This window comes from Alligator mississippiensis, chromosome 4 (genome assembly GCF_030867095.1).
Source record: "Alligator mississippiensis isolate rAllMis1 chromosome 4, rAllMis1, whole genome shotgun sequence".
Lineage (NCBI taxonomy): Eukaryota > Metazoa > Chordata > Crocodylia > Alligatoridae > Alligator > Alligator mississippiensis.
In genome coordinates, this window is record NC_081827.1 from 223,561,869 (window position 1) to 223,574,490 (window position 12,622).

Genomic DNA, 12,622 nt, shown 5'->3' on the forward strand with positions numbered 1-12,622 from the left:
TCGGAGGTTTGTTTGTTTTTTTTTAATTCAATTCAGATATTTTTTAATTTTTAAGAGTTGTTTTAATTGACCTATATATAGTTTTAATTTAAGACATGTTTGCTCAAAGGTGTCATTGCAGAGTAGGGTTATAACTTAACATTATACACTATTTCACTATTTACACTGAGACTATATTCAGGTATTTAGTACTTTTATAGATGGGTCACGACAGGCCATGGCCTGTATTAGGGGCCCAATCTTCTGGGGTTCGCAGAGGCTCCTCTGTTAAAGAAAACCGCTCCACCCAATGGGACTCGGTGCTCAGTCTAGATGCTCCCTTTAAGCATCTCGGTGGTGCTTACTTCTCAGGCTATGGATTTATGTTTCTGGAGATAGCATCCTTGTTAACAGCAGTATATGGAGATAAGAGATAGTAGACCTGATTACCTACCCATCAGCCCTATTGTCTCTCTGCAAGCTACGTGTACACAGTCAAGCCCTTACCGCTCTCTGCAAGTGCAAAGTTTGAAGAAGTTAAATGAGGAGGATTGTTGGGGATGTAGTAGATCTGGACAAGGAAGAGGAGGCTGGAGATAAATGCAAGGAGGGGGTGGCAGTAGAAACAAAAGAGAAACATTTTGATCAAAATGTTGTTGAAATTGCAAAATACTTCCAGGGGAACCACTTTGCAGGCGCTGCTCTGAAGAAAGCAGGAGGAAAACCTGCTTACCAGAGTAAGTCTCCCACGAGACGTGTGGTGGAACTCAGTAGCGGACTGTTTTGAGGAATATATTGGGAGCTGGCCTAATCTGATGACAAGTTGTGAACAAAGTCATGACAAAATAGAGTTGTCATAGCCAAAGTTCTCAACGTTGGGCAAAAGAGAAATGTAGAATGGATGCTGGCTATCTTGAAGCCTATTTCCGTAGCCTTGAACAAAGGTTATATCAAACAACAAGACTGCACTTTTTATAGAAAACTGATTAAATCAAGGCTTCCTGACTAGTTACTGAACTTGATTTGATTTAAATCCACCCTGCTTTCAGGTCCTGATCTATGGGTGGAAGCAAGATAAGCACTGAGGGCCCTTAGCTCCCCAGGGGGCCTCAGGGATGTACTACAGTCTGGTTGGTGAAAGGTTGTCTCTGTGCAGCCTGTGTTCACAGCCACTGATACTTTAAATGGACTGGAAATAAAGGTGCTGCTATCCTCGGGACTGCTCTTCCTCCTGAACATGGGCTTGTTTCCCCTTTTTCCCCTGGATTTTTCCTTATACCACTCTCCTGTTGGGATGGAGGAACTTAAGTTTCCATCAGGTAGTCTTTCTGTGGTCAAGTTAAGCCAGAGGGGTTCTTTGTTTTGCCATTCCAGGAGGCCTAGCACGTGCTCTTTACATGTTGGAGGAGATGCAGTGCTTTCTGTACCAGGTACTGGGACATCTTCAAAGGAGTTACCCTACCACCTAATAAGAAGCAACTGATCCCCACAGGTCAAGGGAGGACATTGACCTATTCTTCCAGATGGTTCTTCCTCCCTTTCACTTTGGCTGAGTGACATGCTGCCTTATACCACAAGATCACTAGTAGTAGCCAGCTGAGTGGGCAACCCCTGCAAGCTATCCTACAAATTCTTAGCAAGATAGGAGATACTGGGAGTGACCCCCAAGAGAGGGGTCAAGATGCTGCTGCCAGTCCTGTTGGCCCTTATCCAATCTCCCTTGCTAGAAAAGTCTGTCACTACTGATTCTAACACTGCCACCTGGGAAATGGCCCTAGAGAGTATGTACAAGGCAGAAGCTGAGCACAAACTTCAGATAACTGACCCCCTCTGATTTGTAGAGGAAGTCACTTGCCATTTGCAGAGGTTGTTGTAGCTGTGTCCAAGATATTAACTTTCAGGAAGTCCAGCAGCTGAGGCTGGCTGAGTAAGAAGCAGAAGGTGATAGAGTTCTTGTGCCCTTTTCTTCGAAGTCTTTCATGGAGGAGACAGGTGAGATCACCCAACCTTTGACACCTTCTTGGCATCAACATCAATAGCTCCTCAGCAGATTTCTATGGTAGGAGTTTAGAGTGCATCTTCAGCGAGATTTTTGAGAGCCTGAGGCTGACTCTGGTTGACCCAGGGGTGATATTCTCTTTATAGGCCTTGGTTCATTGCTGGGCCAAGCCCATTGCAATGCTCCCTCCTCTTCCTGCCCTTGACTCTGATCATATTCTATGATCCTAACTATCCCCATGCTTGCTTCTAGGCCATCAAACCAAATCTGCTTATGCCACCATTGACATCCTCAGGGAGACTGCCAGTGATCATTCCCTAGTGGATATTCAGGCAATAGATGATAAGGATTTCCAGATAGGGAGGCTAGGTACAACACTCCCATTTGGACAGAATTTACATTGTTCATGTTTACACCATGCAGGTCACAATTGTAGCATTCGTGTAACTCTTCATCTATCACAGACTGCCACATGACAGTCTGTTTAATCTCTAAGGATATGCCCACGTGCATTCCTGGTGCATTGTTTTCAAGCCCTCCCAGCTGCCCCCAATTGCACACACCAAGCCTAAAAATAAGGCCAGTGACGACATAGGGAGTGCACGGGGGTGCATGTGCACCCCATGAGAGCATTGGTACACCCCCTTACTGTCTGCACTCTCTGCTTAGGCAATGGGCAGGGGGGACAGGTGGGAGTGCCAGTGCCCCCCCCTGCAAGCGCCAACCGATCGCTGCAGCCACTCCCAGAAGCGGCCCCAGTGATGGGCCATCACAAGATCGGCCGTGGGGGGACCCCCTCCTGACTAAAGCAGCACCAGTTGCCCATGAATGAGGTATTGAAGCCACGGCAGGAGCACTTTCCACCACTGCTTTCAAGCTTTCTGCCTCCACCGTGGTTAACTGCTGTGGAGGGAGCACCCTCAAGGGCAATTTATTTGCCTCATTTCTGAGTTGTTTATATATGAGCAAGAATGAGTGTGTGGGGTGTGCTTGGGGTAGGCTACAGATATTGCAGAGGTTGAAATATATGTAGCTTATTTCATTTGAATAGTGAACTATTTGGGCAAACTATCTGTAGAATTCTAGGGGTTCTGGCTAGACTGGCCAGGACAGAGGCATGCTTTACACTTTGTGTAAAGTTAGTAGGATACCTACATGGCTCTCTTAGTACCAGTATGCTCAGTGGAGTGGCAAGTTGTGAAGGCATGCATCAAAGGTGCAGGAGATGATGGAGCTGGAAAGTGAAGTGTAGTAAGGGCTAAGTCTTTGACAACCACAATGCATTTTTACAGTCAAGAATCCAGCGTCTTATATCCAAGCCTGGATCACAGCTTTTGCTGCTTTCGTGCCACAAAGAGGCAAAAACACTTTCTCTGCCTCCTGGTTTAAGACAGTACAGGTTTCGCTTGCCAACCACAGTTTTGCCAGTCACAGTCTTGAGTATCCACACTTAATATTCTATATGCCATTTTGGCTACCATGGTATACAGTTTTGAGTAACCACTGTTTTCCGTGGCCTTGCATCAGTCTGCCACCTGCCATTTTCCCCATAAACCTTTTGTCTTGCTAACCACAGTTTTGCTAACCGTGGGAACTTTCAGGAACCTTACCCCAGCAGTTGTCGAGGGAAACCTGTACCACTTTTATGGATATGTAGTTGATGCAGGAAATGGCATGTGCCTTCTTTCTGTGCTGATGTGTTTCCTGTGCATCTGATTAATGATGAAAGTCGCAAGGTCATGTAGGATGAGCTCCCAACGAGTCAGTACAGGTGACCAACGCCAACTGGAGCTTCCTTTTACTTTGGCTGAGCTCTTTATGATTCTACATGTGATACACACTAAATCTGTATGCACTGATGGACTGACTATAAAGCTCTACCATCCGTTCTATAATGTCCTTAAACTGGCTTTATATGTGGAGTAAGCCTACTGAAAGTGGAATGCCCCTTTTTGTTCAGGCCATCAGTGATAGCCTGCTGCCAAATAAAGAGAACCAATATGACCTGAGGAACTCATCTTTTGCATGCCAGCCATCTGGTTTTTTTCCTTAGCCATATCAAGGGTACTTGTGTATCACAAGGCCATCTCACTAATTGAAGTCCATGCTGGCAGTACTGATCCACCTTGACTGGGCCTGTACCATCTCAGGCTGGAATATATTTGATAACTCCTATTTGATCTGGAATATGACCCATCTAGTGTTTAGAGATGGTTTATCCAACACGATGATTCTCAATAAAGCTGTTGTGAAATCCTATTAAGGGTGCCAGTCAATATTAGCAGTCAGATATACAAACATCTATATGTGATATACAAGATAAACCCAAAGATTTCAAATACAACCCATATGTATCAAAAGCATTCTGACTTGTGGTCTTTCTGAGTTCTTTGCAGCAGAAGAATACCTCATTTCTTTTTCTGTAGTCAAAAACAAGTGAAAGTTAATAGCTGGTACTTTCTGAGGGGTGCCTTGAGTCTATAAAGGTCTGTTGACCTGTTATTTGCCTTCTGACCAAGAAAAGTTATTTGACAGAGTAGATCATGAAATACTTGTGAGACCTGGTATTAACTTTTTGGTTTTGCTCTAGTTCTTTCAGGTGAAGTACACTTCTAACAACCTCACATCAGCACTGAATACATTTCATTTTGGGAGTGTGTCAGGCCTGCCCTCTGTCCAAACTTTACTACTTTACCATTGGGTCTTTTCTCTTGGCAGAAAAAACAAATTGATACTCCAGGATGAGGAATGAGTGTGATGTTGACTGATGCCAGCAATGCATTTTCTGCAGCTTAGGACCCAGAGAACCTGATATGAGTGCAAGTCTAAAGCCCATCAATTTGTAGACCTTCTCCTTCAGAATCAACTAGAATGCAAATTCTTGCCTGGTGGTCAGGAATGAGCAGCAAATGGGTCCCCTCCACTATTTGATACAGGAGACACCCACTGTTTTACCTCAGTAACTACTGTCATTAGCTACCCTGCTTATCAAGTGGACTGAGTTGGAAGTGGACTGAGTAGGGCACTGGTGATCAAACAGCTAGACCTGTTCAATCTATGCCAAGTCATTAGTTAAAATCTTGGACTTCTACAAGAGCCTCCATCAGGAGAGGGTGGTTAGGGCCTGGTTTATGCTTTTAGGTCCCCATCTAAGGGGTTTCTAGTCTGATGTGGAGCCTGTTAGCAAATTCCATGGTGTTTCTAATTTGATGTAGAGCCTCTGGTGCCTCCAAAAGCTCTAATATGACTCTCAATCTTCTTACTTTAACTGAGAGGTCTCCCATGAAACTTCACTGAGCTGCTAGTTTCTTATCAAAACCTCCTCACAATCTAAAAGCTAGTCTCTATAACCAGGTCCCGCGTGACTTCTGAATATGAGATTCCTTGTTAGGTCCTTACTGCACAACCTTACATCTTTGTAGGCAAGTAGTGGTCAGTGTTCCTAAGTCTAGCCCAGGCTGGCATTACCATGAGACTGTGGATGAAGCTACGCTTGCAGAACACATGGGATTACTCATATCTTCAGAGAATGAAAGCTTCACTAATGTACACCTCTCTTGATTAACCGGGTTGAGTTGTGTGAGAGGATTGTCCTGTCCCCCTGGAGCTTTATGTTGTTGCTTGCTTTTTGAAACCCCACTCTCCAAAGCAAACTAGACATCCAGTCTGCATATAAGCTACACTTTGAAAGCTACACATTAGGACTATATATGCTCATGCCCTCACTATAATTCCTGCCCTCTTGTTTTGCCATGACACCAAGCAGTAGGACTTGCTACCTCTAAGGCCTAAGGTTCTTGATGGGCCACCCCATCTTTATCCTTGGTTTCACAGCCTACCAGGAAAATCATTTGGTAACTTCTGCATGGAGGAAAGGAAGGGAGATGGATATGCTGTATGTATGCTCATGTTTTGGGGATAATAGATTCCTCTGTCCCTGCTGCTTCAGTGGTGAGAAGAAAACTGCCCTGCACTTACCTACATTGTATCAGGTTGCAGCCATTCCTCTTCCTCCATGATGCATTACTAAAGTTTTGGCTGCACTTTTCCCTACACCTTTTCATTTCATATCCCCAGCAACACAAATGTTTGGGGCAGCTTCCTTGTAGTCCTCACCAAAATGATCAGGAGGAGAAAGGTGGTTGGGAAGACTGCCTTTATTATGGGTATTTTTCTGAGCATTCTTTCTAGCACATATACCCAGGGAATTCCTGAGGGGCTGTCCTTTTAACCCCTTAACTCCTTGGGCTACTGGAAACTGGTAGAGGTTTTCTACATAGTGTCCTGTTCTGTATCCCTTGTTTTGACACTTGGACCTCACTTTTTTTCCTCTTTATGCTTTTTCACCCCATGCTATTGTCTCTGCTCCTGGGACGGGGTGTGGATGCAGTGAAGCCAAAGCAGGATCCATCCAGAAGACCAAATAACTACTTTCACCAGCACATAGCAGAGGCCCATAAGAATTCCAGATACTGGGAAATGCAAAAATCCAAGGTTGCCTTGGATGATATACCCGTTGCTTAATAAAATGGTAACGCTCCAGGAAGAGGAAAGGCATGAGTTTCTTGCAGATGTAGTGGCACTGTGATCCAGCTTGCAAGAATTGCCTAGTACTTGAAAGAAGTTGCTTCTACCCTGCACTATGTTCAAGAGCTTCAGAATGCCAGCTGGATATGACCTTTAGATCTTGCATTGGGGCATTTGCTTTAGGTGAATCATACTTAAAACCATGCTGGGCCAAGATGTAACCTGATTTGATGGCTATTTATATATACATGCATACACGTACACACATGCACCTCTTGGGTCTATCTTTATTTACGCACAGCCTGTATCTGTTCCCAAACAGAATAGGTGTCAGTGAGGCAGTATCCCCAAATAGATTGCACTGACCATTGCTTTTCCAGCATGCCAGGATCTGTGCATTTATTTCCTTTACCATGCTTCTTGGCTGCTACCCAAGAGCTGCTTTCTTGGCCATACTTCCTTGCTGAGCTTAATCAACTGTTTTGCAGCCGGCATGAAATGTGTCTTCTACCAGGCACAGAAAAACAACCTGCTGCTGCTATGAATGCTGGGTCACATCTTCCTCCCACACACAGTATCTTTGAGGCATGCTCTAGTCTCCTGTCTGCCAACTAAATGTCAGCAACAGGTCTAATCTGAAGAGGCCATAGGGATCCCATCCTTCCCTACTTGTACGCACACATCAGCATAGATATAATCCGATTAACTAAATTGGAAACTGGAATAACGTATGGCTTTCACCTCTCTAGGTGGCATTTAGAGCCAGTAAACAACTCTTCCAGCTCAGTGTTGGATTTCAGATGTTTTGCAAAGTAAGTGATATTCAGGCTGCCAAGATTGGACTATACCAAAAGAATTAGAAGTGCAATGACACTTCTAAAAGAAAAAAAAGCCACTGGAGTGAACTTCAGGTTTGAAATTCCATAGAAATAACTGAGCTCTGAATCCTTCTCAGATAGATGAACCAGATACTATAGTTTGGTTTGCAGACATGGATCTTTAAGATGAGCTTGTCTGTTCTGTCTGTATAGAGATGGGCCCAGAACTTTACACCTCAATATTTTGGTAAAGTGAAGGCTGTAAGGTAGGAAATAGGTCAAATTATACATCCTAAAGCAAAACATATATAAAGCCTCAGATTTTTTAATGGGTCAAACCAAAATTCCAAATCAAAGCAGACACACATTTTAAGAGGTTGTAATAGAGCTGAATTGTGTAGCTTAATCCAATCTCTAACACACACTAAAAAACCCACAGTATTTTTTGTTAGTGTTGGACTTTGTCCCAGAGTCCTTGGCCTTAAGTTCTCTCCTCCAATTTTTTCTGAAGGGTTGTCATCCTCCACCGCAAGAGGAGATGTATTAGTGATGCAGTACACATATCATTTGTGAAATGCTTGTATATCATTCAAAATAAAAGATCCTGTATAAATAAAAGCTAATGACATATTTTGTTCCCAGGTAAGCACATTTTGAGCTCTGTAACTTCTATTTCATGAGCTCTCCAGAACAAAACAGATCTTCAAGGGGCAGAGACAGCAAAGTTCTGTTCCTCTTCCAAAAAGGAGAAATCCTAGCATGCATGAAACTTGTTCAAAAGATCATATTTCCCCAGCAATCTCCTTCAGAGACACTCCCTCAAATCTCCCCAAATTCCAGCTCTCTCCAAATGTTCATTGTACAGTCTTGCCCAACCTTAACTGGAACAGTTCTGTAAAACAACCATTTTTGACAGATCTCTTTCGTGCTTGCTGATGGCAGCTGTTTATACATTAAGATAGTGCATAACCTATCCACTCAGATTATTACAAGACTGAACCAAAAAGCAGAGTAGAAAAATTCATCCCTCTGAGTCTCTTTATTTAATGTCTAGATGAAATTGTTGCTTCCTGATTCTGAGTGCATATGGCTTGCTGCCTGGGACATATGCCAGAAAAAGAATTTCAGATGTCCCCAAATCATGTGCTCAGCAGGTGTAAATTGTGTTAAAGAAGAGTTCACCTTTTGTCCTTAACCCGTGGCAGTTTCTCTTCATTAGAAGGAGAACATGGAGAAAGAGATCATAATTTCCTGACTATATGCCAAAGTTATGTATCATAATAGAGACCTACTCTTGAAGAAAATCTGTTCATGCATTCGAAATCTGCAGTGTTTTCTTTAGCTACATTTCTTTATTTTTATTCCATATTTTTGGAATAATAACTACAGATAAGTAGAAAAATATGGCAGAAAAAAAACAGCAGCAGAGTTTGAACTCTGAGATTTCAAGTGGGATCGATTATAATTACTACCTTCAGAGAACAAAAGTACTTAGTCATAGCTATGATTACACATTTAGAAGTGTGTTTTCCTATATCTCACTGCTGGTATCAAGTATGACTTGATTATTGAGAAATCTATTTGAGCTAGCTACATTACAATAGAATTTTAATGTACAGACTGAGACAGGGATGTGACGCCAATATTATAATTAGGGGTTCCCACCAAACTCTTCCTCCTTGGACTGGGGTAACCTAATATGCAAAGGGAAAAGAGATGAAGAGGGAAGACCACATTTCCATTTAAATGAAAATATATTTTTATAATCATAATAAAGGCTTATTGATTACCATATAAATAAAAGCCCAGTCACAGCAGAGAATACAAAAAGTTACAGTTTTGATCAAAACCTGTAAGGTCACAAGTCACATTATTTGATATAGAACAAACAAACAATTTAAACTGCCAAGCCCAGGCAGCTGGAATGGAGCACTGGCACTAAAGAGGACCTGGCAGTGAAAAGTGACCAGCCAACTGTGTATTTGGTTCTTCTGAGACCAACATATGGGAGCGATTGTTAGGCAATAATCATAAAAAAGGGGCACCTCCAAGAGAGAGAGTGGAAATCTGTTTTTTCTGTGGATGAATGTTTACAGTTAATTTAGTTGGGCCCCAAGAGTCCTTTCCAGTACAACACAGGATGGCACAATTTATCATTGGTCAGGTTTGTGAACCTCACATGGGTGATTATAGGTAAAAAATGCTGTAGTCATTGTGTTAACTGAGGCCCCTAGCATAAGTTACACTTAAGACATGATTAGTCTGTTAATTGGGTCTTAAATGGTAACTTGACCACACATTCAGGGAATTAATGGTGTCACTAAAAAGTAAACTAGACATAAAAATATTACACAGAAAATGTATAATATTTTTGTGACTGGTTTCCATTGCACCTTAAACTCAACATGTGGCAGGGTTAGGACCATGCTGTGGTCTCCGAGCAGTCCCAGTCCCCACTGACTGACCATCAGCTGGATCTGAGACTGCACCAGGGTTCAGCTGGCCCTGATGCAGTCCCTGCTAGCTGATGATCAGCTGATTGTCAGGCATCCTGCCTTCAGCTTTTTGGTACAGGGGGATCCCAAGTTCATGATCCCAGACAATCCCTGCACTGGCAAATAGGATGCAGTTGGGATCTGATCCCCAATCCTAAAATCAAACAACTTGCCACGCATGTGTAGCATGAAGTTGTTGGGAGACATACTTGTTGGGATCAGGGATCAAATTCCATCGTGCCTTTAAATTAACATCTATCAGCAGCTGAAGTCAGGAGTGCTCAGCCTCCAGCCTGTGGGCCAGTACTAGACTCTGGTCTGGTGCCATGGATTCTGACCTACAGGGCTCCATGTGGGTCTGCAGGGAGACCCACAGGCTGTGTCTCCACATGCTAGATCAGGCATGCAGGGTAGCAAATGGGGCTAGAGGTGGCATGGGACCACCAAGCCCAAAGTGTGTGGAACCAGTCAGAAGCATCACAGGGCCCTGGAGTCTGATCTCAGCATGGGGAGGTGACACAGGGCTAGGTTGAGTGCCACTGGCCTCAATGGTCCAATAGCCTTACTCTGTTACATAAGGTATACTTTCTCTTTTTATTATGTCAATGCAAATCACAGAAGACAAAAGCCTTGGTACACTTCTCAGCATGCTCAGCACTAAGGCACTTTCAGGGTCTGGGGGCCAATGAGGCCCCCCTCCATATCTCTGCAATAATCATAGGAATTATTGTAAAACTATGCTTATATGATTGCTCTCAGAATTGAAGCCTGAACATCCAGTGAGTACCCACTAATTCCTGATTATTTAAGTGAATTTTCTGCTTCTCACATGATAAGGATAATGGATCACAAAGAGTTGTTTTCTTTTAACAATGAACAGCTTTATCAGAATAAAGGAACAGCTTCACTGTCCCTAAAGCTCCTCTGTGTACCTCCTGTCCCCATGCCTCGTGCAGAGCTTCTGCAGGGCTCCATATAGGACAGCCATTCTGAAAAGCTGGCTCTAAGGCAGTGATTCTCAACTAGGGTGTTGCAGCATCTTGGGGTACCCTGAGATCCTTTCAAGGACGCCATACAACATTTGCATTGTTTGGCGTGTAAACATGATTCACAACATAAAACTAGAGATTTCAAATAGGAATCCAGAGCATTAAAAAATATGACCTGTTGTGGCATTTCTGAGTTTTTTGCAACAGAAAAATTTGCTCTATGATGTTTCTGTAGTCAAAAAAAGAATGAAAACTAAGAGCTGGCATTTTCCAAACGGTTCTTTGCATCTAAAAAGATTGAGAACCATTGCTCAAAGGAATGTGCTTCCAAGTCATGCAAGTCATAAAAAGAGCAGGTTGTGCCTATCTCCCTTCTGCAGCTGTGGCTGCTCTGCCCTGCCTATCAGCCAGAGAGGTGTTTCCATGCCTCCCCCATTCCTGTTCTCCTGTCTGAATGACTCTGGCATGAGGTGGGCAGCTTGGAGGGGCTGTGCAAACAGCTCTGCACCATCAAACTCCACCCCTGAGCATTGTGCAGGAAAGGAAAAACCACCATGACAACATCACCTCCCTCTCAAAAGCAACTGTACCTACTGCTCCAGTTCACAGCTCTCACCTCTCCCTCTGCCACTTCTTTTTCAGAAGTCAGAAAATGGCCAAATAATTGTTTCATATTCCAGATCCTACCATCCTTTGCACTTGTAAGGAGAGTCCAAATGAGCAGTCGTGCGGTGTGATTGCAGCACTGCATACTGCAGTCCAGCATTCTCCACACTGCAAGGGCATGCTGCTTGAGCGTGCGTTGCTGTTTTTATTTTTCCTGCAGATATCCAGGGGTAAAAAAAACATACACAGGAAAAAAACCTGAAGCAGTGCATGCACCAAAAAAGCGGAACCGAGCCGCTCAGAGCTGCATTGCAGCTGCTGGCAGGCTCTGCCTGGCAGGATCACCATGGCTGCAGCTCCAGGAGGCCGCCACAACCTGAGGTAAGGCTGCAGAGGCCAGCAGAGTGCTGGCCCCAGCCTCCCCTACCCAACCGGGGGCAAACTGCTGTGCGTCAAAGCACACATGGCATGGGCGTTCCCTAGGGACAAGCAGTGGCACAAGGTACATCACTGCTACTTGTCCCCGGAGAACCAAACATCCACGCAAGTCTGGACACACCCATAGAGAGCTGTGGGAATTGATGTGGGAGATGATGGTCTATTTAATGGACACTGGAAGCAAAAATGCCACCATCTTGGCACCTTCCTCTGTACCCTCCTGCAGATGTGTAATGAGCAGAGTGTGCATCCTAGGCAAACCCTCTGGGAGAATAGAGTGAACTGGGGAGGTGGTACTGAGCATGGAGGTAGGGTGACCATTGATGCATCCCCAGAATACAGGATAGCCCCTTGGTAAGAGGCAGGCCCCCTTGGTCAATCAGCAGAGGAGCTATGCCGTGGGGCTACTTCTGCTGCCCTGTGGGGTTGGTGGCACAACTTAGGCATCCCTACTAAAGTGGCATCTAAGGCTACTGCCCCATTTGCCAAGTGCAACTTATCCTACCACATTTTTAAAGAGACAGAAATTGGGTTCACACCGTGCTGTGAGCTGGAACGAGATGGGGAACATATTTCTTTATCCTTGGTATTTTTCTTCCTTATATCACCACCTTGAAGTAACTGAAAGACATAATCTGCTATCAGGGTAATTAACATGATTTCATTTAACTGCTTCTATAACCAGGGGGAGTCAGGAAGCAGGACACAAGTTGAACAAGACCTATTGTATAGTCTTTGGTCTCAGAGATGAAATAAGTATCTAACTGGAAC